This window comes from Tursiops truncatus, chromosome 15 (genome assembly GCF_011762595.2).
Source record: "Tursiops truncatus isolate mTurTru1 chromosome 15, mTurTru1.mat.Y, whole genome shotgun sequence".
NCBI lineage: Eukaryota > Metazoa > Chordata > Mammalia > Artiodactyla > Delphinidae > Tursiops > Tursiops truncatus.
In genome coordinates this window covers 67,080,270-67,086,269 of record NC_047048.1, presented here as the reverse complement: position 1 = coordinate 67,086,269, position 6,000 = coordinate 67,080,270, and positions in this window count along the sequence as shown.

The following is a 6,000-nucleotide window of genomic DNA, read 5'->3' as shown; positions in this document are numbered from 1 at the left end:
TGGCCTTCCAGGACCTCATCTTCCCCCCGGCGTGGTGGATGCAGCCTGGCCCAACTCTGAGCCTGAAGCTTCATGGCAGATCCTTCTGCTTCCTGTTTATAGTGTTGACAGGTTACAGTGCATGTGGCCTTGGCTGGGTGCCCATCCCACACAGGGACCTCCCCCCCGCCACTGTCAGGAGCCCTCTGCAAGTGGGTGATATGGAAATTACCTCTCACCTCTACTGCAAGCTGCCTGTGGCTGCGTTCATCACCAGGTGAAGAAATGTCTTTTTCTTTGGAAACCAATCACTCACCAGTCGAGCCAGGATTCTAACACAGATGGTTAAGCAATCTTCATTCTCTCCTATCCCATCCAATGTGTTTGTATATTTGGACACACCCTTTTATAGGATTCCCACCATCATTCTGGGAAGACCATTCTCAGAGATCCTTGAACTCCACAGTAGGCTTTCCCTGCATCTGGCATGTCCTAGTGAGGTGTATATTCATTCATTCATTCCATAAATCCAATGTATTTATTAGGCTTCTACTATATGTCAGACTCTGTGTTAAGAGTAGGAAGGAGACAGACAAGGACATGAACCTTGCATTCTAGTGGGAAGAGAAGGCAAGTAATTAGATATGTCCTTGGAAATAATATGGGGGATGGGCTAGGGAAGACATGGGGGTTGGACAAGGCTATACAAATTCAGGTGATCAGGGAAGTCTTTTCTGGGATGAAGTGGGTGAAGTGCTCTGGTTTGAGCCCTTGGGGAGGGGGACTGTGGAGCAAACTGGTTCAGGCCATGGACAGAACCAGAGCAGTTGTTGTGTCTTGCTGGATGTATATCAAATTATGGAATTAAAAAATAAAAATAAAAAAATGAGAGAGAAAAAAACCAAGAGGTTAAGAAAGAGAAATCAAAGTTGTCATATACCAAAGAAAGTTTGAAGAGGATAAGACCTCAGACGAGAGCTTGGACTCCTGTGGAAAGAGGAAGAAACCTAAAGACACAGAAGGAAATTGACCTAATATTTATTTAGTATTGGATACTGAGCCAAATGGTTGACACATATTGCTTGATTGAGTTCTTTATCAAAACAAAGAAACAAACAAATCCCCATAATATATCATGATGCCCATTTCACAGATGGGGAAACTGAGGTTCAGGGAGTTTACATTTTTTCTTGGTCATCCTGCTGGGGGGTGGGGGGTGGGATTCAAACCTAGGGCTCATGTCTCTAAAAGGCATGTCCTGTCCATGATGTAAAGCCATATCCCTATGAGGATGAACAGCTGAGTATTTTGTCTGAGGTAGAGTATAAGGAAAATTTTATGGGGTGAAGAAGGGAGAGGGTAGTACATGTGTAAACTAGTCAGTGTTGAAACATTTGGTGGGGAAGAGAAAGAGAGTGGGCAGAGAGTGGCTTGAGCGGGTAGGAACCAGAATTCAGATTTAGTGAATGGAGCACATCCAACAGATATTGAGTTGTGGTTACTGATCACTTTTTCTTCCATTTTGATCTCTATACCTGTCTTATCCCCTGGACTTGAAGACAAGGGTCATTAACTTTTAAAAAATACATGTTTAGCATGTGCTCATGGTGAACTCAGACAGTATAATGAGTTACACAGTGAAAACCAGTCTCCCTTCTCCTGTCCCCATATCTCATACTACCCTTATCAGCTAAGGACCATTTCAAACTTTAAGTGTGAGCTTGAGGACTTATAAGCCTTGTTACTTTAGGGGCTCTATTGTACCTTTCTAAGCCTCATTTATTCATTAATTAAACACATAATTACTAAATACCTATTGGGCAAAGTCTTAGTTACTTTTTCTTTATGTTTCCTATTATGCTATAACAAATTATCACAAACTTAGTGACATAAAACAACATAATTTATTACTTTAAAGCTCTGGACATCAGAAACCCAAAATGACTTGGTAGAGCTGCATTCCTTCTGGAAGCTTCAGAGGAGAATCAGTTTCCTTGCCTTTTCCAACTTCTAGAAGCCACCTGCATTCCTTGGGTCCTGGTCCCTTCCTCTGTCTTCAAAGCCAGCAGCAAAGCATCTTCAAATCTCTCTTTCTTTGACTCTGATTCTCCCCTTTTCCCTTATAAAGATGTTTGTGAGTAGCTTGAGCCAGACTGGATAATTTAGCATCATTTCCCCATCTCAGGATTCTAAACTGCATCTTCAAAGTCTCTTTTGCTATATAAAGTCACATGCAAATCAAAACTACAATGCGATATCATCTCACGCCAGTCAGAATGGCCATCATCAAAAACTCTACAAACAACAAATGCTGGAGAGGGTGTGGAGAAAAAGGAATCCTCTTGCACTATTGGTGGGAATGTAAGTTGATATTATTTACAATAGCCAGGACTTGGAAGCAACCTAAGTGTCCATCAACAGATGAATGGATAAAGAAGATGTGGCACATATATACAATGGAATATTACTCAGCCATAAAAAGAAAGGAAATTGAGTTATTTGTAGTGAGGTGGATGGACCTAGAGTCTGTCATACTGAGTGAAGTAAGTCAGAAAGAGAAAAACAAATACTGTATGCTAACACATATATATGGAATCTAAAAAAAAAAATGGTCATGAAGAACCTAGGGGCAAAACGGGAATAAAGACACAGACCTACTAGAGGATGGACTTGAGGACACGGGTAGGGGGAAGGGTAAGCTGGGACAAAGTGAGAGAGTGGCATGGACATATATACACTACCAAATGTAAAACAGATAGCTAGTGGGAAGCAGCCGCATAGCACAGGGAGATCAACTCGGTGCTTTGTGACCAGCTAGAGGGGTGGGATAGGAAGGGTGGGAGGGAGACGCAAGAGAGAAGAGATATGGGGATATATGTATATGTATAACTGATTCGCTTTGTTATAAAGCAGAAACTAACACCATTGTAAAGCAATTGTACTCCAATAAAAATGTTAAAAAAAAAAATAAAGTCACATATTCACAGGTTCCAGGTATTCGAATGTGAACATCTTTGAGGGGCTCGTATTCAGCCTACCACACCATCTAACATGAAAATGAATCTCTATGCCCAGATTTTAAAAAATATCATATCTCTAAAATAAGTTAAAATTCATCCAGTTCTCTTCATTCCATTGATATCACATAGCTGTGTTATCCTTGTCTCTCAGGTCACTGTAAAGACTTCACACTAGGATCCTGGTACCTGGATCAGTTTTCCCATCGAGTCTGCACTCTGCTGCCAGGTGGCCTTTCTAAGCCTACATGCTGTTCATCCTATTCCCCTTTTAAAATATCTCAGTGACCCCCCCATTGGCCTCCATATGACGTAAAACCTCCCTTGCAGCATTAACGAGACTTCACACGCTACCCTGTAGCTTCCTGAACTTCCTCCAGCTCCTCAGGTCTGGTCCGCCTGCCCCCTGGCCTCTGCATGTGCTCTCAGCTTAGGTGTTAGCTCCTTAGGGAAGCCACCCCTGACTCTCTACGGTTAGACTAGATTAAATCTTGTCTCTGTGGTCCAACAGCAACTCTGCATCACCTATCAAACCCTCATTGTGCTGAATGGACATGAATCTTGTTCATCTGCGGTTGTTTAATAAGTATTTGTTGACTTAGTGACTGCATGAATGAATGAATGTATGAGCCACACTCTCACCAGACTCACCAGAGAAACAGAGTGTCTGATTTCCACCCCACTCTGATGTTTATCATTAACCTTGATTCTCTGAGTGCAAAGTCTATTTGGAAAGGTAGTAACTGTTATGGAGGGCTGTGGGTTTCAGTTTCTCGTTAGAAAAAGAACCGTCTGTATATATTCGGCATGCATTTTGGCAGGGGGGTGCATCCAGAAACCTTTGAGCTTTTAGAGTCGGGGCCTTGTCTTCTTCTCCAGCTCTAGACAGATCAGTTGTGCAGAGCTGAAAGCCATCAAAAGCTAGAAATAGTTCAACAAGAACTATTGCCAGTGTAGACTTGTTATGGACATACTGCATGCTCACAAGGTTTTAATAGACAACCATCCAAAAGCAGTTCTTTGCACCAACATGCATTCTATCTTCCTTAACCTTCCCCTTCCACAGAATATTCCTGGCCTTCCTGAAAGCAAAGGACCAGGTTCAGTGAGCTGAAATTCCCCAGAGAAGGGAGGAGAGTCAAGCAGGGGACTCTGGAAGGGGTGGGGACACTTTTTTCCTCCTTCCGGACATGCCATGGAAGGCAGTAAACCACACACGCAGCTTGTTTGGCTGGAAACAGCAGACCCAGTGCAACGCACGACGTGGCGGCATCTCTCAGGGAGGGTTGCAGCTTACAATATTCCACTATTCTAACGCCAACCTGGCAGCTGAGATGGACAGGCAGGCTTTCCTACCAGGAGAAGTTTCTGCTTCACACAGAAGGTGGATTACAGGAAGGATGTGGACATGCCATGGTTCATATCAGGAATTCTTCAGCAGGAGAGAGCACGGAAGGTTGTTTATCAGCAGATCTTGCCAAATAGATCGGGCATATTTGATACAGGCTGGCAGCTCACCCAAGCCCTAGGAAAACTATTTCCTCCCCCTTCCTCTCCTAACTTCTCTGGGTCAGCTTATTTGTTCAGCTCTCTAACTGGCCATCCCAGATGAGCAGGTAAAGGAACCTTCCACATCCTCAGGCAAGATATAAGTTGTGGCTTTAGTTCCTGATGTCTTCCAAGAAGTAGTCGTTGCAGAGTAGACATTTCATTCTCTTTCTCGTCCCCCAATTACAGGCTCTGGCCATTCATGAAGAGAGAACTCAAAAAGCTATTAAAAGGCCAGAGAATATGGGGAGGGGGAAGGGTAAACTGGGACAAAGGAAGAGAGTGGCATGGACATATATACACTACCAAACGTAAAATCCATAGCTAGTGGGAAGCAGCCGCATAGCACAGGGAGATCAGCTCGGTGCTTTGTGACCACCTAGAGGGGTGGGATAGGGAGGGTGGGAGGGAGGGAGACGCAAGAGGGAGGAGATATGGGAACATATGTATATGTATAACTGATTCACTTTGTTATAAAGCAGAAACTAACACACCATTGTAAACAATTATACTCCAATAAAGATGTTAAAAAAAAAAAAAAGGCCGGAGAAAAGCAGAGTGGACTCGATTCACTCCTTGTCTGGTGGTGGGTCTTCCTAACTAAATACTGGCCCAAGAGATTTAATTAACCATGATTAACAATGAGACCCTCCCCATGAGACCCTACCAGTCTCCTGGTAGGTTTGTGAAGCTGCAGCTTTCTGAGTTTTCCCCAGACCTTGTGAATCAGAACCTCTGGGTATAGGCCTCAGGAATCTGTGTGATGCAGGGGTTAGGGATGGAAATGGAGATTAATTTTGAGCAAATTTGCCCTTGCACTGAGGATGACCATGGAATGCATGTATCAATTGATTTTGACTTAGGATGGCTCTGGATGTGAATCTTAGCTCTGCTGCTTACTAAGTGTGTGACCTTGGGGAAGGTACCTCTTCTCTCTTAGTCTCAGCTTTCTCAGCTGTAAAATGGGAACAGTAACAGTATTTCCTATCAAGGCTGCCATGGGCATAAAATGAAGTTGTGCAAATAAAGTGTCTGACACATAGTAAGTGGTCCATAGATGGCAGTGGGTCCTAATGGTGTGGCTTTGAGTAACTATGTCTGAGTAGGGAAAGGATGTCCCATCTTCTCTGGGCCAAACGCTGAGTTTCGCTCTAGGAAGAGATGGACCCCTGATGTCTAGTGAAGTACGCTTCCTATGAGAATTGACATATGTGACTAGAAAGTGACATCTAATCCGTGGAAGAGCGGCAGGAGGTGGCAGACAGATCTGGGTTTGAGTCTCGCCTCTGACTATGAGATGTTGGGCAAAATTTTCTGTCTTTCTCAACCTCCTTTTTAAAATCAATTTATTTTTTAGTAAAGTGTAGTTGATTTACAATATTGTGTGAGTTTCAGGTACAGTCAAGTGATTCAGTTTTATATACACATATTTTTTTCAGATTCTTTTCCTTTATAG